We start from the raw sequence: 26,455 nt of genomic DNA on the forward strand, positions 1-26,455 counted from the left end.
ATAACCACTGTCACCCAGAACTTCCGACACCACCACAGAAGAAGAGAAAGCACTGTGCATTCCCAAGTATACCAGGCTGCATGTAGGCAGCAGTAGGCATGTTCTCTGCACCTGTATCGTCAAAAACACCTGGGCCTCCTCCCACTTTGTGAGTACACATCCCGAGAGTATTCCTACCCCCTCCCAAACACCAGATAATCCTACTTCCATCAAGACCCAGTTTCTTAGGGTTTCTAATACTGCAACAAAACATCATGGCCATGGAGTGCTGATGACCGGATTACTCACCCAGGCTTGCTCAGCCTGCTTTCTTATAGAACCCAGGACCATCAGTCCAGGGATGTCACTACCCAAAGTGGGCTAGGCCCTCTTCCATTGATTACTAATTGAGAAAATGCATTAGAGCCTGATCTTACTAAGACATTTCCTTAACTGAGGCTCCTTTCTCTCTGCTGGCTCTAGCTTGTGTCAAGTTGACACACAAAACCAGAAGTTCACCCAGGTAGCTGGCTTTCTGCTCCAGGCATGGCTGTTCTGTCCTCAAGAACAACCTCACTGAAGATATAATTTATGTAATGTTGCCTATTAGCAATACTTTCAGGCAATCACTCCCTAGGTTTTCTGACAAAAATGCACCACCAAATTTAATTCAGCAAGCATCACATTAAAAAAAATAATAATAAACATACAAAAGAATGCTGCTGAACCGTGCTTCAAGAATTTTTCTTTTTAAAATTAATCTTTCCATATTATTGCTTGCTCTTCTCACAAGACTGACCCACAGTGGCAAGATATTCCCTCCCTTTCAGAGGGAAGAGTGGGTTACTATGACCTCTGCATTGTATTGCTTCCAGGAAAAGGTTCTACAGAAAATGCATCCCTTTGTTAAATGTTTCACAGAGCCCCTGACTGTAAAATAGGCAGATGCTGACAAACTGCAGCAGAAAAGGAAAGAAACACAAATAGAAAATGAGTGTTCCATCAAGCAGCAATGCCTAGGTCTGGGATGCATTGCTTTAGCACATCTAATAAATCCACCTGAACGTCTATTGCTTTGCATGAAAGATCTGCTTATGTGGGCTGCTTGTCCGAATGACCACTTAATTTCACATCCAATTCGCTACTAATTTCAATCTGCTATCAAATGTGACAGACAGGTTTGTTTTCAACTCTGGCAGATGTAATGGCCTGCTTTAAAACTGAACAGACAACAAAGAGATCTGAACTGAGAGGCATCAGAGAAATGAAAATGCTTTTTAACCTCTCCAAAGCTAGAGCTTTGTCCTACTGTCAAGTTAAACTTAGGAGGGCAGAAGAGCTGGGACAAGGCTTCTCTCTAGCCCAGCTGGATGCCAGCAGCCCAAACTGTCACAGCCAGCACCAAGAGCACAGACCTTCTAACCAACCCCTTAGGCTTGTCTACACAGAGCTTTCATTTAGAAGACCTAAAGAGATTTGGATCACACATTCCTTCCTAGAAATATCCATATCTATGTTCCCTTCTTTGGGTCCCCTGCACCAACACTCTTCCTTTTCAACTGGAAATATTTCTTTTTTGCCAAACAAACAAACAAACAAACAAACCAAAAAAAATGAAAATAAGAAAAACAAAGCACCATTCAGGAGGCAGAGGCAAGCAGATCTCTGAGTTTGAGGCCAGCCTGGTCTACAGAGTGAGTTCCAGGACTACCAAGGCTACACAGAGAAATCCTGTCTCAAAAAACAAACAAACAAACAAACAAACAAAAACAAAGCAAAAAAAAAAAGGTAATCTGCCTGGAATTTCTAGTACACACTTATTTTGACTGACATGAAGCACGTTATCAGTGACAATCTGGCTTTGCCTCATATTCCCATCTGTTGTGTTTTCAAACAAAGAATAACTCTGCATCTTTAAGAGACCTCAGGCTGAAATAGAAGTTATAGCTTTGGGGACATTCACTGCCAACCCAGAAAAGAACCCAATATATAACCTATCCAGGATGGGTGCTGCTTAAACTCCTCACTTGACACTGTTAGTGACATTGCTGTAATGGGAGAGAGAGAGCTACCCATGTCAACATCAATTTAGAATGCCTGCCTGTCCTTATCTATTCTCATCATTGAATCCACAACTTTTTCCCATATCACACAGTTAAATTCTTTCTACTATGACAAGTCCTTAAGGATTTAAGGACACTTCATTACGCTTTAACAGATTTTTATTCATGCTTATAGTTCTGGTGACAACCCCCAGTGGCAAATGATACAAAAAGAGGGGGGAAATGAAGATGCCATCAAAGTGAGCCCTAGCCACTGAGGAGGAAATGAACAAGAGTTGTTTTTCAGTCATAGTCAAGATGAAAAAGTTAAGTCGCAGCTACATCTCAGTCTGTATGATAAAGACAAATCTAACTTCCTTCCCAGTTGTCAGCTCCAAAAGATTAGATCTCAATAACAAATGAAAACTGGGATTTATTTTTACTAGGTATATGCTACATTGCTCTGAGTATTCCATTCAGGAAGTGATTCATTTCTTGTTCTGGAGCCCAGACTGAGCACTGTACTTACTATGCTTTAACCCTGATATTTACATGTTAACAGGTAGACAGATGGTTGGCCACACAGACTTGGCATCTGAAGAACTGATTAAAACCGTTTCTCTTGTCTTCCAGATGTTTCTGGGCCCTGTGGACTTGGGAGGACACTTGAAATGACTGTATTAATTGAAGAATGAGATGTGTGCAGTAATGTGTGTCTTTCAGTCCCACCAGCTCACAGTGTGCAGACATGCCATTCGCCCAGACAAAGCTGGCTTCCGCTAAGTTGCTGTGCTGGTAGCCAGGCTGGTGCAGGCTGTTTGCTTCCAGGCAGACCTGTGTAGCATAGGCCAGGCCTACTCTAGTCTGGTTCTTTGCAGGCTTCCTCATCAGTTCTTAGTGATCTATTTCAGTCTTTTCCTTACTAGACGAAACCTCATAAAACTGCTAATTTTCACTTAGTTCAGTCTATAAAATTTGTAATTTCATCTTATTCATTCTAATAGATGGAACAAACTCAGCATCAGTGGTACTTGTTCTTTTTAGATTTTTTTTTTTTTAATTTACAGAGTCTTACTACTAGCCCAGAAGTTAGAATTTAACTCATGGTGGCCTTGAACTCACTGCTGTTCTTCTCCTTTAGCTCCGGAGTGCTGAAATTCCAAATGTGTACCACTTTGCTTAGCTCACATCTGTTCCTTCCAGTGCCGGTATTTCCACTTACGCAGAACCACATGTCTCTTTGGATGTGAGAGGTTAGCTCGAGGCACCTTTATTTGCTAGAATAATAGGCTGTTGTGGCACTGTTTTCATTTATATGTATTAAATGGTCGCTGTGACTTTTAACATCATGGTGAACTGTCACCTTACACGTTGCACTGGCAATTCCTTGGAACCCAGCATCATATCTGATCCACAAACAACCCCTCAGGGATACCTCACCTCATTTCAGAACTGAAAGATTCAGGCAGGGAGAGAATAGAACTGACTTTTTGAAAGTCACACAGCATTAAACAGGAAGGCTGACCTCTTGCTTCCAAGGATAGTGCCCTCAAAACTGATCATGCTGTCTCTTCTTGGGAACCATAAACACAGAAAGACAGGATGTGCACCAGACCTGAATCACAACTTAAATTTATACTGCGACTTGCTAAATACAGATCCTTGAACTTACCAGGGAGCGGGACTCGGAGGAAAAGAGGGAAGCATATGTCTTGTAAGAAAAATACATTGCTCCTTTCCCACACCAGCTGTTGTGATCAGGCCAGGTGTATACAATCTTCCACAGAGGCTGGAAATCTGGACTTTTATACAAAGTTTTGGTTATTTTGAAGTCTAGCAGATGAGCAGTCATGTTCTAGCTAAATGCAATGCTCTTGCATAACAGATGCAACCCCACAGCTGGTGCATGTCACCAGTGCAAATGGAGGAGGATGTTTGTGGCTCCTCAGGGGCAATTACTTCACCTATACAGACATAAGCCATAGATCTTAGCAGTTGGTAAGTAAGTGTGCTTGCATGCCACCTGAAACTCTTCAGAATAGGACATACCTAGCAGCTGCCTCCTGTGGGTCAGAAAGGTATTGTATCTTCTGCCTAACTTGTGAAAAGAGAGAGAAAGAAAGAAAGAAAGAAAGAAAGAAAGAAAGAAAGAAAGAAAGAAAGAAAGAAAGAAAGAAAAAGAAAAAGAAAGAAACCAATCAAGGAGATGCAGCTATTCTTGGAGGTGGAACTATAGCTCATTGGCAGAGTCTTTGCATAGCATACAGAAGGCCTTGACTAAGTACTTACAAAATAAACAAAACAAAACCCACATACTTCTTATATAATGTGTATTTAACTTATCAGCCCAAATAGGAAATAGGGAAAGTTAATTTAAGACAGGGCCTCACCATGTAGACATGGCTATCTTGGAACTCACTATGTAGACCAGGCTGCCCTGGAACTCACAGAGATTTCTGCCTGACTCTGCCTTCTGGGGGCTAAGAATACAGGCATATGCCACCACACCTGGCAGAAATAGGGAAATTTTAAGTTTAAGTCATTGATCATCTCTTTATTCAGAGAAAACAAAAACAACTGAATATGAGGATTATATCCAAAGTTCAAACCTGTTTGTCTTAGGGTTCTACTGTAGTGATAAACACCAGGACCAAAAGCGACTTGGGGAAAAACAAGGTATTTGTTTCATCCTACAGTCCCACACCACAGTCCATGATTTAGGAAGTCAGGCAGGAAACTGGAGGCAGGAACTGATGCTGAAACCATAGAGAAACACTGCTTATTGGCTTGCTCCCCATAACCTGCTCAGTCTGCTTTCTACTGCACCGCAGGACCACATGCCAAATAATAGCACCATCCACATCAGATAAAGCTCTCCCACATTAATTGTTAATCAAGAAAATATCTGAAAGACTGACATATAGTCAATTTGATGAAGGCAGTTTCTCTGCTGAGGTTCCTCTCTCCATATAACTCTTAATTTGGGTCAAATTGGCAAGAGAGAAAAACTAGCCAGGGCACCATCTATGAATGATATCATAAAGAACTCCTCTTTACAAACACACAACCACCCTCCCACCCCCATGCTCATCTCATGAGCCTGCCACTGACTGAGGCTGGGAACTCAGTGCAACTGGAGGAGCCATTTCTATGGGCTTCAATTTTCACCTTTGTTTTACCTTGTAAAACCTTGACTTTTCAAAATACTGATTTGAGGCAAAGGGGGGTCTTTACAGTAATACAGGTCACACAGCTCTGGAAGGAAGTCCCTTGAGGGAAGCTCCAGATGCCTATGCTGTCTGGTGACTGGCTTCTTAATAGGTTCTGTGGGCTGGTTATCCTTTCAGTGTGAATCAGTCATTGAGTTTCTCTGGGTACTTGACAGCCAGATTCCTGCACTGAGTGCTAATCGCAGCCCAGGGCCTGGCTGCACAGGCCAAGCTGAGTGACAGTGAAAAGATTCTGCAGAAACAGGACTTTATGTTTCTTTAACCTATTTGTTCCCCCTTGTCTGCTTAATAAGAAAACCATTCCCCACGTCCTATATCTGTACACATTTTTCATATGCTGAAATCTTACTTGCAAATTCAGCAATGATCAATATTAATCCTTTTCTTAAAAAAAAATGATACTTTAAAAATTACTATGTTCTCCAGTGAGATGGTTCATCAGGGAAAGGAACTTTCGATAAAGCCTGCCAACCTTAATTAAAACTAGGTCCACATGGTGGAAGGAGAGAAGACTCAAAGTTGCCCTCTGCCCTCCACAGAGAAACCAAAAAGTAAATAAGTAAAATTTTTAAAATTTTCTTAAGTTGTGTGTGTGTATACAAATATAAATCTCAGTCTCTCAGTCTTTTTATTTATTTTATATTTATTAATTACAGTTTATTCCCTTTGTATCCCACCTGTAGCTCTCTTCCTCTTCCCCTCCTAATTCCACTCTCCCTCCCTCTTCTCCACCCATGCCACTCTCCCAGTCCACTGATAGGGAAGGTCCTCCTCCCCTTCCATCTGATCCTAGTCTATGAGGTGTCATCAGGAGTTGCTGCATAGCCAAACTTTAGGCAGAGAGCAGGGAATCTTATGAAATAAGGGGAGATAGAAATACCTGGAGGGGGCAGGAACTCTACAAGGAGAGCAACAGAATAAAAAAGATCTGGGCACAGGGGTGTTTTCTGAGACAGATAGTCCAACTAAGGACCATTCATGGGGATAACCTAGAACCCCTGCACAGATGTAGCCCATAGCAGCTCATTGTCTAAGTGGGTTCCCTAGTAATGGGAATAGAGACCGTCTCTGACATAAACTGAATAGCCTGGTCTTCAATCACCTCCCCCTCAAGGGGGTGCAGCCTTACCAGGCCACAGAGGAAGACAATGCAGCCTCTCACTCTTAAACAACAGGAACAACAACAACAACAGCAAAAACAAAAAACAAACAAACAAAAGCAAAATAAAATAACTAAGTTAAAACCTTCATTATTCCCAAAGGAGTATATTTTAAAAAGGAATTTTAACAACATCACTCAAAAATAAATTCAGGGACTGTTAGCTGAGCCTGTCTGACTGCTTGTTTTTTGTCACATATCCTGTCTTCTGCTAGATCTACCAGATCAGGCCCTTAGAGAAGGTGCTCTGACAGCTAGAGGCCCAAAGCAGCTGTGCTTCTTCCTGATTTTCTGCTTCTCTAAAAGTGTCTTCCAGGAATTCTGAATTTTGATTCAATTAAGGTTTGCTAAAATGCAGCAAAATTCTATTAATTGCTTCAGATGTTAAAAGACCTTAGCAGATGATAATCAAATTTGACAAATACCAGTTTCTTTTTAAATTATTTATTGTTATTTTATATTTGGTGTTTTGTCTGAATGTAAGCAGCACCTTCATACCATACCTCCAGAGGCCAGAAGAGAGTGTTAAGAGTCCCAGAAACCAGACTTAGAGATGATTGTGAGCCACCATGCAGGTGCTGCGATCAAACCCAGATCCCTTGGGAGAGCAGCCAGTGCTCTTAACTGCTGAGCCATTGCTTCTAGCCCTGCCAGTCTCTTTTGTGTAGCTTTTTTTTTTTTTTAAATCCTCATCAGTAACAAGATTCCAAAGACACTCAGTTCAAAATTATCCCCCTCTCCATGGCTCCCCTTTCCTGTTACCTCAAGAAGAAACAACTCAAGGTTGATTGTGCTCTGTTCCTCTTTGTTGCCAGGTTATTGGCAGGTGGACAACTGGGGAATAGCACGGGCTGCTTTCTATTGCAAAATCTCCAGACCCAGCATCAGAGAGAATGGAGATTTTTGAGTTAGTCTTAGCGGGCTCTGACACTCACTAACTACATAGCCCAGTGCAGGTTTCAATACCTAAAACAGAGCAGAGGTCTGCTCGCAGGGCTGTTTTGAGGCTTGAGTGAAACCATACTGAAACAGCTTTCCAGGGTTAATTTCAGCACCTGTCCATCTTCTCCACCCAAAGGTCTGGTAACACAAGCTAAGCGAGATAGCTAGTGAGACACATCTAATGAGACCACCATGGGGTGGCTAGATTTGAGACAAGGTAATCAGAGTTCCTTTCTGTTCCCCTGTTAAAATCTTTGACAAGTGGGTCTGCCTGGGGGCAACTATAGTACCTGGCAAGCCACTATTCGTTACCAGCTGTGAGTAGATAGTGAGGTTGGCCTTATCCAGAGTCCAGCCATGATTTACCAAGCACATAAAGCTACCACTCATTCAACTGATACCAGACATCTTGAATTCATGATTTAATTGACCTAAAGAAAAAAGACTTGAAGGAAGAAGGGTTAGCATGGATAATGAAGCAGAGAGAGCCCAGCAACAGATAGAGAAGAGATATTTTACCAGGTTCTTGGACAGATCTGGAGCTTGTCATAAAGTTTCGTAAATGATTTTCCTGGCTTAAGGAATTTTTTTTTAAATGTACAGTACAAATCCAGGTATGGCCAGTTTGTCTCTGGCATTATACTGTACTGGGTGGAACTTACATTTATGATAAGACAAGGGAGGAGAATTAGGCACATTCCATGTACTGTTCACAAGTTGAAGAAAAATTCTGAATAACAGGTCCACAGGTACATGGAAGCCTATTATCATTTCTCCCCATGAGTGTCTTGACTGCTATTTTATAGCTACTATATGAAAGTGAACCATTGTCACATCATCTTCCTAGAACTTATCAGTGCAACCAAGGAGACATGAAGCTTACTTATTGGACTGAGGGAATCCAATGAAAGAGTGATGTCTTCCAGAAGTTGTATGTTCTTACCATAGGACAAGAGAAGAGCTGTTGCTTGCCTGACCCAGCACCAGGGACACACAGAATTCTGTAAGAGGGAGCTTTAGACAGATGGGTCACTATGGCAGTACTATCTTGGAGATTGGATGGAACAAACTGAATGAAAATGGAGGTGAGGGTCCACTTAACTAATTGAGAGGAAATTCAACTGTGATTTTGGGAGCCAAATAGTTTAAATAGCACCCCACCATTTTTTTTGTATGTACATACAATGCTATAGGTAGTATACAAGGCTTTTGAGGGACTCTGATTAACCAAGAAGAAAAGTAGAAAGGAAATGAGAAGACTGTGAGTATAGTTTCCTTCCCCAAATGCAGGTAAACTGGTGGTCTAGAACAGGAATCTGAGATTTAATTCCAAACAGGACATAACAGTTGCTTCTAAATTTTTCACCCCATCATCACAGTCCCTACCAAGTTAACACTCTTTGGACTGACCATGCTGGAATTCATGTCAACTTTTCTTACTTTTCTATATTCTGTTCCCAGGAGTCTACCTGAGCAACCAGAGTGACAACATCAGTGTCACTACATCTACTATGTAGCATGCATGAATACCTTCTGGCACTAACTCATTTATTTCTCTCTGAAAACTCTAATGGGATAGGTAACTTGATGTCCTCCCTAGACTTATGTGTTGAGCACCACAGCAACTGATGCTCTTCTGGGAGGCTCTAGAAATTTTAGAAAGTGAAGAAAGTGGGTCCTTAGGAGCAGGGTGTTTGGGCTGTATGTTTTCCAGAACTAGTCTCTGCCTCTCTCTCTCTCTCTCAATCCCTGTCCACCATAATAAGAGTCTCCTGTTCTATATACTACAGTCTCCAATGACTATGGACAGACATCTATGGTACTGTGAACCAAATTAAAAATTAGTTACTTTTCTATTGCTGTAATAGAATATCCTCTTGTAAAGCAACTTGAAGAAGAAAGGGATTTACTTGGGCTTACAATTCCCTAGGGATATGAACCAGCAGGAATATGAAGTCAGTCTTTCATTCACATAGAAGAGTGATCACATTTCATCTGTACACAGGAAGTAGAGAGAAAAAAGAAAATGGCTAGAAATCCTCAAAGCCCACCCTTCGTGACACACTTCCTCCAGCAAACATTCACCTTTTAAAAGTTCTATAAAATTCCCAAACATTGCCACCATCCAGGACAAAGTGTTCAAACATACAAGCTTTTGGAGAACATTTCTCATTCAAACCACAACCCTTTTTCTCCATAGGCTTACAGCCATGTCATAATGCAAAATGCATTTAGTCCAACTTCAAAAGTCCATAGTCTTTAACACTTTTCCAAAGTCCAAAGTTTCTACTTCTGAGTCTCAAAGCAGTCTCTTAACTGTAAACTTCTATAAAAATCAAAATGAAAATTACATACTTCCAACATAGAATGGCATAGAATATATATTGTCTGCCATTCTAAAAAGGAAAGATGGCAACATAGCAAGGAAAGATTGCCCCCATGAAAAAAATAAAGAAGCTCAGCAGGGTAAACACCAAATACCCCACAGCTCTGGCATCTCCTACATTGAAGTCTTGAAGTCTCCATTGCAGTCCAAGCTTCATCTTCAAATTGTCCTGCAATGGCCTTTCAGAATCTTCTGGCAAGACTTCCCTACACATATTACCTGTCCCAAGTTGTCTTCTGAAACTATAGAAAAAGAAGCCATGACCCCATCAATCATGAATCTTTTATGTCTCAACAAAAAAGTACAAAATGGACAACACTGCTAGTCCAACTGCCAGCATGTGTTGGACACTTGCCCCTTTGGACCATAGTTACAACAACTTCTGTATGCTGACACTGGTGAAAAACTTACGTAGGAATTTGCTTTCCAGAAGCAGGAAAGCCTGTGGGTTCTTTCCTTTTGTAAATGGGAGGCTTAGCTGTTGTGTAGCCAAATTTAGCTACTTGGTTCTTCTTTTTTCTACCCTTCTCCGCCCTTTTCTTCTACCTGTTCAACCCCCTAACACTAGATAAGAGAAAAAAAATGGACTGAGAGTAAAGGAAAGAGATTCCTAACTAAAGTCAGGAATTGAAAAGGGGGTGACATTATCGTTAGACTACTTTCTGTTGTTTGGGCTGTTGGACTCCTTGGAACAAGTTTGATATTCACTGTCAGGATATCTAATTTCTTGTTGTTTTTTTCTTATTTGCTCATGACTAGTTAACAAACCATGACCAACAGGAATTGACAACAACCAGCAACCAACCAATAGCCTACTCTGCCTTTTTGTAGGCCCTAACATTTATATACCCTCTGAAAATTCCCAGAATTCCAAATGTCACACATTCGCAGAAACTGTCTGCAGCTGGCAAAATCATGCCCCTGCTAAACCATGAGGCAAATCATAGTCAGCTGCTGTGAAGCAGCTCCATATTCCCACACCGGGGGTTAAAACAAAAAACATTATAATATTTCTATATTTTTTAAAAGAAACCAAAATTCCAGAATTCTCACTACACTAGAGAGGTCTTGCCCTTGGTGGTGGTGGTGGGGGGGTGTCCTGTTCTACTGTTCCAGTGCAGAGCGAGATGCTGCTCTTTAATGACATTTATCTTTGTAGTAATTACAGCCTCTTTTTCTTTTTTCTTTTTTTTAATTTTATTTTTTCTTATCAGTTACATTTTATTAACTCTGTATCCCAGCCATGTCCTGTTCCCTCATTCCCTCCCAATCCCACCCTCCCTCCCTCATCTCCACCGTGCCCCTTTCCAAGTCCACTGATGGGGGGGACCTCCTCTCCATTCATCCGATTCTGTTTTATCAGGTATCTTCAGGACTGGCTGCAAAGCCCTCCTCTGTGGCCTAACAGGACTGCTCCTCCCTTGGGGGGTGGGGAGGTCAAAGAGCCAGTCATTGAGTTCCTGTTAGAAATAGTCCTTGTTCCCCTCACTATGGGAAACCAATTGGTTACTGAGCTACCACAGGCTACATCTGAGCAGAGGTTCTAGGTTATATCCATCCATGGTCCTTGGTTGAATGTCAGTCTCAGAAAAGACCCTGTGCCCAGATATATTTGGTCCTTGTGGAGCTCCTATCCTTTCCCCATCATACTAACTCCCCTTCTTTCATATGATTCCCTGTACTCTGCCAAAGGTTTGGTCATGAGTCTTTGTATCTGCTTTGAAAACACTGCTAGTTGGAGTCTTTCAGATGCGCTCAGTAGACTCCTGTCATACGTTCAATGCACATCCCATCTGTCTTTCTAAACAAGGATTGATCATCTTACCCCATGTCTGCTCAATTGATTATCTTTTTTAGGTGTATAGATTTCATTATGTTTATCATATCTTATAGGTTTATATAAGTGAGTATATACTGTGTTTGTCTTTCTCCTTCTGGGATATTTCACTCAGAATAATCTTTTCTAGATCCCACCATTTGCCTGCAAATTTCATGATTTCCTCCTTTTTGATTTCTGAGTAATATTCCATTGTGTAAAAATACCACAATTTCTGTACCCATTCCTCCGTTGATGGACATCTGGGTTGTTTCCAGGTTCTGGCTAGTATAAATAAAGTTGCTAAAAACATGGTTGAGCAAGTATCCCTTTTGTGTACTTGAGCAAAGTTTGGGTATATACCTAGCAGTGGTATAGCTGGGTCTTAAGGAAGCACTATTCCTAATTGTCTTAGAAAGCGCCAGATAGATTTTCAGAGTGGTTATACCAGTTTACATTCCCACCAGCAGTGGAGGAGGGTTCCCCTTTCTTCACAACCTCTCCAGTATGTGTTGTCACTTGAGTTTTTCATCTTGGCCATTCTGATGGGTGTAAGGTGAAATCTCAGGGTTGTTTTGATTTGCATTTTCCTGATGGCTAATGAGGTTCTTTAAGTGTTTCTCTGCCATTCGATATTCCTCTACAGAGAATTCTCTGTTTAGCTCTGTTTCCCATTTTTTAATTGGATTACTTGGTTTGCTGCTTTTCAGCTTCTTTAGTTCTTTGTATATACTGGATATTAGTCCTCTGTCAGATAAAGGGTTAGTGAAGATTCTTTCCCAATCTGTAGGCAGTCATTTTGTTTTGATGATGGTGTCCTTTGTACAGCCTCTTTTTCACATGATGCTGCAACTTTATGTTTCTTGGTGTTCTTTTCCTTTCTGAATTCAACATCTATTATTTTGCTGCTTCACTTAATGTTCTTATTCATTGTAGATTCACATAAGAATTGTCTTAGTCAATGTTTTATTGCTATAAAGAGATGCCATGACCATGGCAATAAAAGAAAAGCTTACCATTCAGAGATTTTAGTCCATTATCAGTATCATGGCAAGCCTCATGGCATGAATGCAGACATGGTGCTGGAGAAAAAGCTGAACATTCTACATCCTGATCCAGGCATCAGGAAGAGAGAAAGCCTCTGTGCCTGGCTTAGACCCTAGAAACCTCTAAGCTTACCCCCAGTGATACACTTCCTCCTACAAAGTCTGCAACAACAATAACAAGGCCACACTTATTCCAACAAGGCCATATCTTTTAATCCCTGCCAAGTAGTTCCATTCAATAATGACCTCGAATTCAAATACATAATCCTATGGGGGCCATTCATATTCAAAACACAACAGAGTAATCAGAAATGGCCATTCTATAGACTTAGTGTTATGCTGTCTTTAAATTTCTTTCACCAAAGAAATTAGCCCATTACTTTTTAATATAGCCTCACACAAATTTGCTGGGGGTAGCCAGAATTCAGCTACATTCTTTGCTTTAAAGATCACGGAAATTGCCCTTAGTCTAGTTACTATTAAAGTCCTTGTTTCCCTATAAAACTTCATGAGCCAGGCCTTCAATATCCATGCTACACTCAGCACTTCTGTTTCTGTTTCTCACTAAACTCTTTCTACATTGCTCAATAGCTTAAGAGTCCAAAGTCCCAAATTTTTTCACATTTCTTGAGAAAAAAAAAATCAGGTATAGTGACCCCACTCCTGGCACCAAAATTTGTATAAGAAGTCTACGTTGTGAAAAAATACTGCAAAAGAAAGCAACTTAGAGGAGACAATGTTTATTTTGGGAGTTTTGTGTTGGAACAAAAAAGGAATGGTGGCAAAAACATGAGGACAGCCTGGCAGTTAGTCAGCATAGCACTTTATCTGTCCACAGGAAGCAGAAAGTGAAAACAGGAAGGTTGAACCAAGCTAAAAAACAATCCTTAACTCCCACACACAATGATACACTTTCTCCAGCCAGGTTTTACTTCCTAACATTTTGACAAACTTCCCACACAGCACCAGCCACTGGTGACCAACCTTTCAAGTACATGAGCCTATAAAGGACATTTCTCATTCAAACCACAGCATTCCCTTAATGATTTATGTCACAGTGAGGCAAGGAAAGGGAAATTCACAATGGTAAAGAGATGTGATAAAGGTACACAGCTGTGAAATGACAACTGCTTTCTTTCTTTTTCTTTAAGATGTATTTTTATTTTTTTTTAATTATGTATATATATGTATGTTGGAAGGTATATGCATGTGATTTCAGGTGCCCATAGAGACCATAACTATCAGGGTACCCTAAAACTGGAATTATAGCTAGTTATGAGGCATCTGACATGGGTTCTGGGAATACAACTTGTACTCTGGAAGAGCAGTACATATAACTACTGAGACATCTCTTTAGCCTCCCCCATTTACTACTTTGCATATGATGAACTTCCTTCTCCACTCACTCTTTATTATGACACCTGACAGCCTACCAACTCCAATTAGACTTTCTCCTCTGCTCATTCTTTAGAAACTTGTTTTCTATCTAGTGGGTTTGGCCTCCAGGAAAGGAAATCTTGATGATAAAAGGACAATAATCCGATACCCTCGACTTACAATTCCCCAAACAAAAAGTAGTCAAGTATCTCACCTCTCTGAGCAGGACAAAGGTGGACAAGAACATGCAGGAGACTTTTCAGATTTATGATGAACCTACAGAGAAAACTTCAGAGCTGTGTGAGAATACAAAGCTAACTCACTGAAGAAGGAGTCAAAGTCTCATTAGTCATTGCATCAATACAGCAGTGGATAGCAGGAAAACTATCCTGGTTTAAGTGCTTATTAATAAACAATATGGCCATAGTGGGGGAAACATGGCAGCCTGGCTATTGATGGGTTGGTCACCAATCTTAATTTTTGTAATCAAGTAAGTAAAGGCACAAATATTTCTCAAGTATGAGGGAAGAAAATTACAAATTTTATGAAAATGAATCACCTTCTGAACATTAGAGCCTTTTCGGTTGTGATGTTGGTTAATGTGGTGACAGCCCTTTCTGCCTGTTCCTTGGCATGTGGTTATTGGGAGCCATTTGTAACATTCCCATTTTGTCTGTGAAAAGACATTTTAATTGAAAAATCATTTGCCCATAAAATTATTATCATCAATTCACATTCTACCAAAGGGCTGCATTATGACTATAAAACAATTTGTAAGTAGATTCATTTCACCCACTAAATCACCTCATATTATGTTGTGAACAGAATGATTAAAGCAAGTTAGCATTTTGTTGGCAAAGTAATTACATTATTATGCATTTTATCCACAGAGATACTTAAACTACTGAGTCCATTTGTCTTGTTGACACAACATCTATATGTATTGGACAGAACACATTTTATTTAGTTGATGCAATTAATTTTATTCACCAAGCACTTTTGAGCTTAGGCTGCCTTTTTTTTTTTTTTTTCTTTCACAGGTAGAAATTTGACTGGGTGACAAAATTAGCCTTGCATTGATCGTGTTTTCCTGCATGATCAGTGTTCATAAATTTTTCTCAAACTGTATAGAGACTGGTAAAAAAAAGTGTTCCTTTATTCCAAACATGCTGGCTAGGAAAATGGCACACATACACTTTCTAAAGGACCATTTACATCTATCTGCTTGAGCATCCCATCAGATAATATCTTCTTGTTGTTAATGTCTTTAATGGCTTCAGACTTTTCTGGGATGATGCCAAAGTCTGAGCAGAGCCGGGCTTTGGAATTTAGCATTTGTTACAGGATTAAAGACCCAAAAAACCATTCAGCACAACCAGAGTTCAAATAGAGCCTATACTAACCTTGCAGGTGACTATCTAGAAAACAATAACAACAACAGCAACAACTTCTCACCAAATAGTCCTGAGTGCATAATACATATTTTAAAGATAAATAACACAGAAAAACTACATCCTGGTTGGCAGATACAGGGGAAAACAAGTAAGCAGTTTAACAAGAGCAAAGAATGCACAGTTAGCTGGGGCAATTCTAACCCGAGTTTCTAGAACAAGGTTGGATGCTTTTCTATGGGACTTTTCAGGGTAGGGGTTACAAACCAAAGATGGCTTGCCCTGAGACAAAATGGGAGCCTTGTTACAAACTAACATAGGACAACTGAAAACATGAAGAATTCTCCCAGTTGTTCTAAGTTAAGAGTTCTGTTAAGAAAGATTCCAAAAATATTTTCCTGATGTCAAGCAAGAGGAGAAAAAAGACATTTGTCCTGTCATGGCAAACAACTTTCACCCCAGCACTCACAGGATAGAGCAGCAGAGTTAAGACCTCAAGAAAAGCCTAGGATGCATTGCTATGCACAAGCTCTCTCTCCTTTCCTCTCTTCTTGCTTCTCTCCCTGCCACAATCTCCTAACTTTCCTAGCACTATAGACATAGTGCCTTACTTTCACCTCCATAAACATATCTATCTCCATCTTTCAAGACTCTATCAGGTAGTCCCAGGTTTGATGAGACTGTCACTTGCTACTGCATATGACCTGTGTCATCTCAATAATGGCATATCAGACTCCCAGGGAACCTAGAAGAAGTACCACTCTAACATTGAACCTTTGGCTCGTGTGTTATCATATTTGGAATCACTTAAGAGATTGAGGCTCATTTGTGATTATGGCTGTGAGGTGTTTGGAGGAGGATTATACAAGCAGGGAAACAGATTATGAATGTGGGCTGTTTCTTCTCATGTGCTTGAATAAAAAGAGGTAAACAGAAAAGAGCTGAGCACTGGCATTCCTCTCACTACCTCATCTTGTGAGCTGCATTATTCTGCCATGACCTTATGTTGAAGAAAGCCCCGAACTCCAGATGAATCCCCTGAATCAAAATAATTCATTTCTTCCTTTGTTTATGTCAGATATTTTGTTACAGTGTGAAGGCAAGTGACTATTTCAATAAGTAGTTTAGCTAGAGAGGCTTTTGTCCATCAAGCCCCTTCACAGAAGTCAACTCAAACTGCACAACACCCACTTCACCGCAGGGCTCCAGGAGGTTTGTCTATTAGAATCATCCACATGGAACTAGTGAAATAGCTCAGCGGCTAAGTGCACATGCTACTTCTCCAGAGGACCAGAGTTCAGATCCCAGTACCCATATCAAGCAGCTCATATCATCTGTAACTCTAGCTCCAAGGGATCAGATGTCTCTGGCCTCCTTGGGTGACTGTTCACACAGCATATACCCACATGCTGACACACATACCTATGCGTAATTAAAAAATAATAAAAATATTTTGAAAAATCTAAACATAAAGCAATTTATCATATATTAAAAAAAATGACATAGTTTAAACATATATAGTGACCCTGTAAGTGGAAGGAGAGTTAATGGTTTCAGAAATAAGAAAAATAACAGCAGACTGTTGTTGGATATGCACACCACCACCCATGGATTCTATAGTCTATATTCACACACACACACACACACACACACACACACACACACATACACATGTTTACATGAGAAAGCAGATTGGCAACATGGTTATATAGCTTTTCAAAGGGCTCCCAACCAGGACATTTGGGTACCAGGATCCATACCCAGACCATCTCCAGAGATTTGAATAAGAAATTTCCTCCATAGGCTCAAGCATTTAAACAATTGTTTCCTTGCTTGTGGCATTGTTTGGGAAGGCTTAGGAAATACAAACTTTCTCACTTGGGGTAGGCTTTCCGCTAATTCTAGCTTGTGATCCCTGCTTTGTAATTTTGTTTGAGATGCAATCTCTCAGCTTCCTGCTCTGGCTGCCATGCTCACCTTTTGCAACTAACTATGTATCTCCACCATAATGGACGCCTATTCATTTGGAACAATAAGTCCAAATAAACTATTCATTCTATTAGTTGTTTTGGTCATGGTGTTTTATCACAGCAACAGAAAAGTAATTACTATACCACCTGACTCCCAAGTGTTCTCTTCCACTAGCAATTCAACTGACACATTGATCATCTCCATTCATCTTTTTCACTTATTAGTCATTTCCCAGCTTCCAAAACTATAACTGTGGAAGCTTGGTACAGTCTGAGGTTGGTTCTCTAATGCATACATGTGTTCCTGAGCTTCATTGGTATCTCTATAAAACAAAAGAACAGTGTAAAAACCCTGAGAGCAGACCAAAATTCTTTAGATGCTCTAGTCTTTCTGGAGACTCTTGGAAGTTTTTCAACAGCCCCATGAACGCAATCTTCGTTGATAATGCCCTCACTTAGGAAAACAAATGGAGGAACAGACTTTGCATTAAGCTTCTCTAAATTCCTGGAAGCCCTTTGTAAATGATTCTTCTTGGCATATTTGAATATGGATAAGGATATTTTTCATCTGCCTGTTACTTCCATGAAGTAATCTCCACTAAGGTCAAGAGCAGGTGTTTTGGAAAATGTTTCTCCCAGAGAAGTGGTTCTGAGGAGACTAAAACAAAGCTATGAAGTAAACAGTCAAGCTTTAAAGGAAATCTTGCTCTTTCTACCCATCATATCACTCAATGTTAAAAGATAAGTTCAAAATGCCAAACTGATGAGAAGAAAATTTACGATTTTTTTTATTTTCATGAACGCAAAAACAGGCACCACAGTGAAGGTCAGCTTACATACAGTTGACAGTGAAGCTTTGTGATGCCAACACAGCTGGCCAGTACATACAAAGGTCCAGTCAGTAACACAGACCTCAGAATGATGCAGTGGAAGTGAAGGATTTTTTTTTTTGAAGTTTATGGCTGATGGGGTTTATAGAGACCTGGCTACCCATCAGCTCCCCTAGAGTCCATATTAACCACAAGATAGGCCAGGCATGGTAGTGCATGCCTGCAATCCTAGTAATCAGGAGGCTGAGACAAGAAAAATAAGAATTTGATGCCAACCTAGTTAACACTGAGTTCTAGGCCTCATGGGCTACATAGAAATATATCTTCCTCCCCACCTCTCCATTTCTATCTCCTTCTTCCTTCCCACATATCAGCCTCCAAATTCTGGCTAAGTTTCCTCAACATGTGACCAAAGGACCTTTATTTTTATGAAACTCCAGCCTATTTAGAGATAGACTGAGTCAATCTACAAAGGAGTAATCTATGTCTCAAATCCTACCTATAAAGCTTCTTGCCCAGGTTCTGGATAACCTGGGGACACAAGCATCACTGGGTGGCCTGGCTTTATCTTAACCTACTTGGTCAAGTCCATTTATTTTGAAACTCTTTGTTGAACCTGTGTTAGTTAAAGTGTTAATGATCTTACCTTATTTCAGTATTTAGTATTTGAAATATACTACATCTTCTCATTTAGAAAGGAAGGAAAGAAGAAGGACAGACAATGCCCACCTTGTCAGGTGTTGAAGGGGTTATTGAGGCAATTCAGGGGAAGTTTTGCACAAGACTTCAAACACAATGCATTGAGTGCAGGGTTCATAAAAGTGAATTACTGTTACTTTGCTCCATTGTTTATTTGGACAGGTTCTCTCTATGAGCCAAGGTTGGCTTAATACTCCTGACCTCATGCTCCTCAGTACCATTGCCATCACCATTGTGTGATACCACATGTGGTTACTAGCTAATGTTCATCTCACATGTATGAGGGAACATGACTGTCCACACTGTAATAGACCATTTTTAGTTATCAAATTTTGACATATTGTTTGACTTTTTCAGACCTTAGGACTTTGGAGGAATCCCTGCTTCAGCAAAGGCTAATGAGGACAAGAGCATATTTTTATGTAAAGTATTTCAAAACAGAAAAAAAAAGTACTCCTTTGGTATAAACGTTTGGCCTATGGTTACTCCTGGGAGGTATAAGGTGAGAAGAGACAAATATGATCTACCAGAATGCTAGAAAATGTTTATGTCTTTTTCCAGCTGGTGCTTATGTAGATAAAGATTAATTGAAGATCAGCACACTTTATAGACTTAAGCATATGTATTCTATCTTAATTAAAAATTCAAAGTGCAAGATGCTCTTACTTGTTTTAAGAGAAATTTTACACTTCTTAAATATACTTGTGTATGAGTCTGAGAGTCCCTTTCACCTGAGGTGGTTCAAAGTGTCAACAATGCAACATTTGGCCTTTTCTTCTGCTGCTGCAATTTTTCACTCTTTCCCCAGTGTTTATCTTTTTCATGCTTCAAATGATTATTTTTATGATCACGAATCAGATGGTTCTCCTGCCTGATTTATTTAGCAACATCATTTCATCTAAATGCACAAACAAAATTTACCCTTTCCCAGTGTTGGCTGAATCTTTTCCTGACTCACTGTCCAGCAGGCACAATGGATGGCTCTGCTCAGTGCTGCAAGCAGTTCCCATGCAGAAGGTAATTAGGGGATCACATTTGTTTAGTTTTCTGACAACCAAGATCAACCATAGACCCTCTGATGACTCGTGAAATAGCCAAAGTAATGGGCTTAGAAATTTTGCCTCAGGAATGGTTCAGCTGAAGCAGAAGAAAGCAATGAAGTTTCTTTTTACTCATCACAGCACTGTACCCTCTAGGCTAAAGTCATACCTTGTTTCATAGGCCTCTCATGGAAGAGATAGCCTGAGCCACATTTCAAAACTTTTCTTACAGGATTGTCAGGCAGGATAGGAGCCACACCAGAGAGACAGCCTCTGTGTTGTTTCAGAGTATAACCACTGATACTCATTTGCTCCCTCACTTGTTCAATCACTCAGAAGCCATTTATTGAGTACCTGTTACACGCAGCATAGTGCAGTAAACAAAAACAGAGCCTGTATGTCTTGCAGACCATATATTCTAGCTAGAGAGACTTAAAATGAAATAATCTCATGGAATAGTAAATTCTCTACTGTCTCTCCTTTTTTCTTTACTTCGAGAGGCAGAGACTTCCTATGCAGCACAGGTTATATCTGATCTTAGAATCTTCCCTCTCTTGTTTCCCCAGTGTTGTGATTACACAAGTGGGTCACCACACATTGCTACCTTATTTCTTCCTTTCGTTTTATTTAAAAAGAAATAAAATGATTCTTTATTCTGTTTTATTTTTTAATATTAGTTACAGTTTATTAACTTTGTATCCCAGCTGTAGCCTACTCCCTCATTCTCTCCGAATCCCACCCTCCCTCCCTCATCTCCTCCCTGCCCCTTTCCAAGTCCACAGATAGGGGAGGACCTCCTCCCCTTCTATCTGACCCTAGCTTATCAGATTTCTTCAGGTCTGGCTGCAAAGTCCTCCTCTGTGGCCTAGCAAAGCTGCTCCTCCCTTGGGGGTAGGGGGGAATGTCAAAGAACCAGCCATTGAGTTCATGTCAGAGACAGTCCCTGTTCCCTTTACTAGGGTACCCACTTCGATACTGAGCTACCATGGGCTACATCTGAGCAGGGGTTCTAGGTTGTATCCATACATGGTCCTTGGTTGGAGATACAGTCTCATAAAAGACCCCTGTGCCCAGATATATTAGGTCCTTGTGGAGCTCCTGTCCTTTCCAGGTCATACTAACTCCCCCTTCTTTCATATGATTCCCTGCACTCTGCCTAAGGTTTGCTTATGAGTCTCAGCATCTGTTTTGATACAGTGGTAGGTAGAGTCTTTCAGAGGCCCTCTGTGGTAGGCTCCTGATAAACACCTTCAGCAAAGTGGCTGGATACAAAATTAACTTAAAAAAAAAATCGGAAGCCCTCCTGTATACCAAAGACAAAAGGACTGAGAAAAAAATCAGGGACACAACACCCTTCATAATAGCCACTAATAACATAAAGTATCTTGGTGTGACTCTAACCAAGCAAGTAAAAGATCTGTTTGGAAAAACAAACAAACAAACAAACAAACAAACAAGCAAACCCTCAAGTCTCTGAAGAAAGAAATTGAAGAAGATATCAGAAGATGGAAAGCTCTCCCGTGCTCATGGAATGGTAGAATTAACATAGTGAAAATGGCCATTCTGCCAAAAGTAGTCTATAGATTCAATGCAATTCCCATTAAAATACCAAATACAAGTCTTTACAGACCTTAAAAGAAAAATTCTCAACTTCATATGGAGAAACAAAAAACCGAGAATTTCCAAAATTATCCTGTACAACAACAGATCGTCTGGAAGTATCTCCATCCCTGACCTCAAGCAATAGTAATACAGAGCAATAGTAATAAAACCTGCATGATATTGGCATAGAAACAGAAATGTAGATCAATGGAACCGAATAAAAGACCCAGAAATAAACCCAAACACCTATGAATACTTGATTTTTTACAAAGAAGCCGAAACCATTCAATGGAGAAAAGACAGCATCTTCAACAAATAGTGCTGGTCCAACTGGATGTCTACATGCAGAAAAAGGAAAATAAATTCATCTTTATCACCCTGCACAAAAGTGAAGTCCAAGTGGATCAAAGACCTCAACATAAAACCACATACTCTAAATGGGTTAGAAGAAAAAGTGGGGAAGAGCCTAGAACTCATTGGCACAGGAGACAACTTTCTGAACAGAACACCAACAGCACACTAAGAGCAACAATCAATAAATAAGACCTCATGAAACTTAAAAGCTCCTGTAAGCACAAGACACTGTCATCAGAACAAAACGACAGCCTACTGACTGAGAAAGCATCTCCACCAACCCTATATCTGACAGAGGGCTGAATATCCAGAGTATATAAAGAACTAAAGATGTTTCTTTATTCTTGAGAATTTCATACATTTCACACTCTAACTCTCCGAAGATCCTTCATATTCCCTTCGAGAATTCCCTTGTATCCTTGGTACATGGAAGAGAGCTAGCATATGCACAATTCATTCAGAGCAAATAAAACTGATTAAAGATGATATTTAATACATAATGATGCTATAGATGAATAAGATACTAACCATCTCATGAGATACTCCTTTCTTATGATAAAGTTTTCTCCAAAAATTTTGGAGAAGCCCTATGTAAATGTCATGTATGATGTATTATATGGTATACGTCAATCAATATTAGCTAATTCCCTGAGCAATAGAAATGAAGGCACAACCACTACCAATCATAGATACACAAATTAATTTCAGCATTATATACCCATCATAAACTGAAATTGGGAAATGGCTCTGTGAGTAAAGCACTTTGCTATGCAAGCATGATAACCAGAGTTCAGATTCCCTGCACTCACATAAATATTGAACAATTGTGGTGGCCTGTCTGTAGTCTTAGTTCTCAGGAAGAAGAGACACAGGATTCTGGGAGCAAGAATTATTAATCTAACTGAGTCAGTGACTAAGGTCAAGTGAGACCAGACTCAATATATAAGGCAGATACTTATAGGAGAAGACACCTGTTGTCAACCTTTGATCTTACTATACATATTTATACTTGTGCAAACACGCAAACACATGTGACTGTGTACACAAATATATATACACACAGCAAAATATAAACATGAAAAAATAAAATACAACAGAGGCTTTCCATTTCTACTCTGGCACATAAAGAGCCTGGAAGAATAAACACAAAATCCACATTTTCTCTTAGGGCCATCATAGAACTGTTGTCACAGACCAACTTGTCATAAAAACCATAGACACAAACAGGCAAAATATAAAGTGAGAATCTTGAAGGGCCAGGATATGGTTTAGGTTGATAGTTAATTTTGATTGTAAACTTGGTGAATTAAAAATTACCTTGAACAAATATTGCCTCAGTTCTTGATATTCCGTAATGGCGCTTCGTAAAATTCATCGCATAAAACTGTGGTATTGCCTCCTCAAGAGATGAAAAAAAATTAAAATAACCACTGTGATCCACCTCCAAAGCCCTGTTGGAGAAATCCCTACTTCCTGTGTCCAAACTCAAGCTCAGCTGAGACTTCCCCATCTAAAAAGACCAAGGGGAGCTCCCTAAATTATGCTATCTGTGTGAGGCTCACTTCAATGAAAGGGGTATGGCTGGATGGCTCAGGCTGAGTGTGTGAGTCCAGAAGGGCAGATCAGTAAGCAGCCATAAGCAAGAACAGTGTTCACAGTCCCTCTATTAACACTCATTATGCCTCACTTTCAGTCACAAACTCTTCCAGATCAAAAGCTTCACCACCCAAGGGAAGACACTATGCTGGGAGTTCACATCTGACATTTCAAATAATTAGAATTTCACAGTTCAAACAATAGCTTCATATTTTATTCCTGAAATCGAAGCTGTTAGTCAATTTAATAGGATTCACCCAGAGCTGTGGACATGGACAGACACAGCAAGGATATGGTGACAGCACTCATTCAATTGCTAACCCCCGCCCCCACCTCGGTGTTCTCAGGTCCTGTTGAAATGTGAAATCCAATAAGAATATTTACAGCCCTGTGGACACTAGCAAAGCCTCTAGATGCTCAACGGGAACAACCTGTCTTGAACTTTGGATAAAGGAGTGAGACTGCAAAGGAGGAACCAGAGGTCCCAACCTAGGTACTCAGAGATGTCTAGAAGGAAAACAGTAGAAATGGAACAATGGTTAAGAGCACAGGTCTTCATACCTACACCCATGACCCTTCAAAGATAAACTAACTTATTTTTAAGATGTATTTTTTATTTGAGGTGTGTGTGTGTGTGTGTGTGTGTGTGTGTGTGTGTGTGTGCGTGCACGCGAGTGTACCTGCATGCAAGCCCCTAACCTCTGAGCGGTCTCTCCAGACCCAAGATCTCTGTTTCTGACTCTACAGGCTGTTTGATCACACACACCTCATATCACTTCATCTGTCCTTCCTTCATTTGGAGAGAGGCCGCAACAGCAGCCTCACCCAAGCTGGCATTTCTGTCTTTATGTCACCAGATTGACTAACTTTCCACCATTCCTGGTCAGTGCTCTGCTTTATGAAGTGGTCCTTTGAGCACTGCCTGGCCCTACTCCTTTGCTCTCCAAATTCTGGTTGAGATTGGCTGAAACAAAGTTGCAAACAGTCAGAGGGCACCAAGACTGTACTGTTTGCCTCTATTTTTACTCCCTGCAGCTGCAGCCAACAATAGCCTTAACCTGTGACCACAGCTTTCACAGCGTGACCCCTTTCCCAGTGGTTCACCAAAGTCTGGCATCAACAATCCATCTTATTGTACACTCAGCCAAGAGGATATCTGAAGGTGACTTTTCAAAGAAGAGACTCTAAAATGAACATTTATTGGGCATGGTGACAAATACATCCTAGCATTTAGGAGGTAAGCTTGAGGAGTTCTAGCAAACTTGAGGCCATCTTTATTTAGACAGTGAGACCCTGCTTAAATAAAAGAAAGCAGGAAAGAAAGAAAGAAAGAAAGAAGGAAGGAAGGAAGGAAGGAAGGAAGGAAGGAGGATTATTATGATTCAAGGGTTGGGACACATGGCTCAATGATTGCACACTTGGCTATCATAGGACAAAGTACTACATACTATCCTCAGCAAAACAAACATTTAAATACATAAAAAATTAAAACTATCAAATGTAGCTCCTTAACTCTTATGAAGGTGGCTCACTAGAAAAGGCTTTTTTGAATCAGCCCTTATGGATAGGGAAGGAAGTGGAACTGAAAAGTTTGAAACCTGCAAGATCTCTGCTGAATTTGTGGAGAGTGGTGAAATCATAATGACCCTGTAGAGTTGGCCCGAGAGGCCCACGCTCCTATCCTTGTGTGGATATACATTGTGCACAGGTGGCTTTCTTTGGGGAAGACAGTGCTGAGACAGCATGTTGACAACTAGTGCTGAGGGGTGTCAGCTGGCGGTGCTGCTACCAATGGGAAAAGAGCCCTTCACGGGGCCTAGAGAGATATCACAATATCCACCACAGAATCTCCTCTTATATGGGACTACTCTTTCAGGGATCCCCATATTAGGTTTCTTTTTCTAATTCCACTCAAATATCTAGAGTTAGTTATCTAAGTGCCCCTTGAGTTACCATTGTGATCTTGCTAGGATAGGCACAGCCTTTTCTTGGCTAGACAGGAAGCACAGCACCTGACACAGATGTGAATTTATATCCAGAAATGACTGTTATTCACCCCCTACCCCCACCAGGGAGAACTTTCATGAGTCAAATGAGCAATGAGACCTACAGGGGAGGCCAGTAGTGAAGCAACTTGAAATTGAGGATATTTTCCTGAATAAGCTGATTGTGAGAAGCTTTTGAAGGTAAATTAAAGGTTATGTAATGGAATTTATGCTTCTCAAACACAGCAAGCATTTTCTTTAATTTTTGTTCTGTCAAAGATGATATTTCAAAACTGGACATGTCTCCTGTTCTCATGTTTAAAGTTCATAAGGAGAGGCAACCTGAACAAGATACCAAGCAGATCTGTACCTGCAAATTGTGATGTGTTTACTGAAGGCAGCTTGCTATTCCCAGAGACAGAGATGAGCAGGTATAAAGGAACTAAACAAATAATTGGAAAAGAACTGTCCTGCTTCAATGGCTATAAAGGCCTGAATGGTCATGGCTGCATTACGCTGTTGTGAGACTCTAATCTTGCATATATACCACAGGCAAACCAAGGAGACCAACACCAGAAGGCCTGCTAACGCTCCCCTGCCCGCCCATTCCTTCAGATGATTCATGGCTGCAGCAATCCATGATGATAATCCTGAGGCTAGTCCTGGGTCCACTCTGGTAGAATTTACCGTGACAATGGCCACTCTCAGCTGCTCCATCATAGTATCGAATTCTCCAGTCCAATTACCTAAAATATAGCTGGACAATTGTTTAGACAGATTTGCAGCACAGGAAAAATTCTCATGTTGTATGCTAGTGACTCAAAGTCCAGCATACTTTCATTGACAGCCAAGTTGAGCGATTTGCCATAGGGTATCAATTTGCTCCTGCATGAGGTCAATCCTCTGATTGAACACCATCAAGCCTCCTTTTAGTTGAGCATTAATTCCTAAGGAACTGCTTTGACGGCTAAACAGTTAATGAGTGCATCCATCTTAAAGCATGTTGGCTGG

This window comes from Meriones unguiculatus, chromosome 14 (assembly GCF_030254825.1).
Source record: "Meriones unguiculatus strain TT.TT164.6M chromosome 14, Bangor_MerUng_6.1, whole genome shotgun sequence".
In the NCBI taxonomy this organism is placed as follows: Eukaryota; Metazoa; Chordata; class Mammalia; order Rodentia; family Muridae; genus Meriones; species Meriones unguiculatus.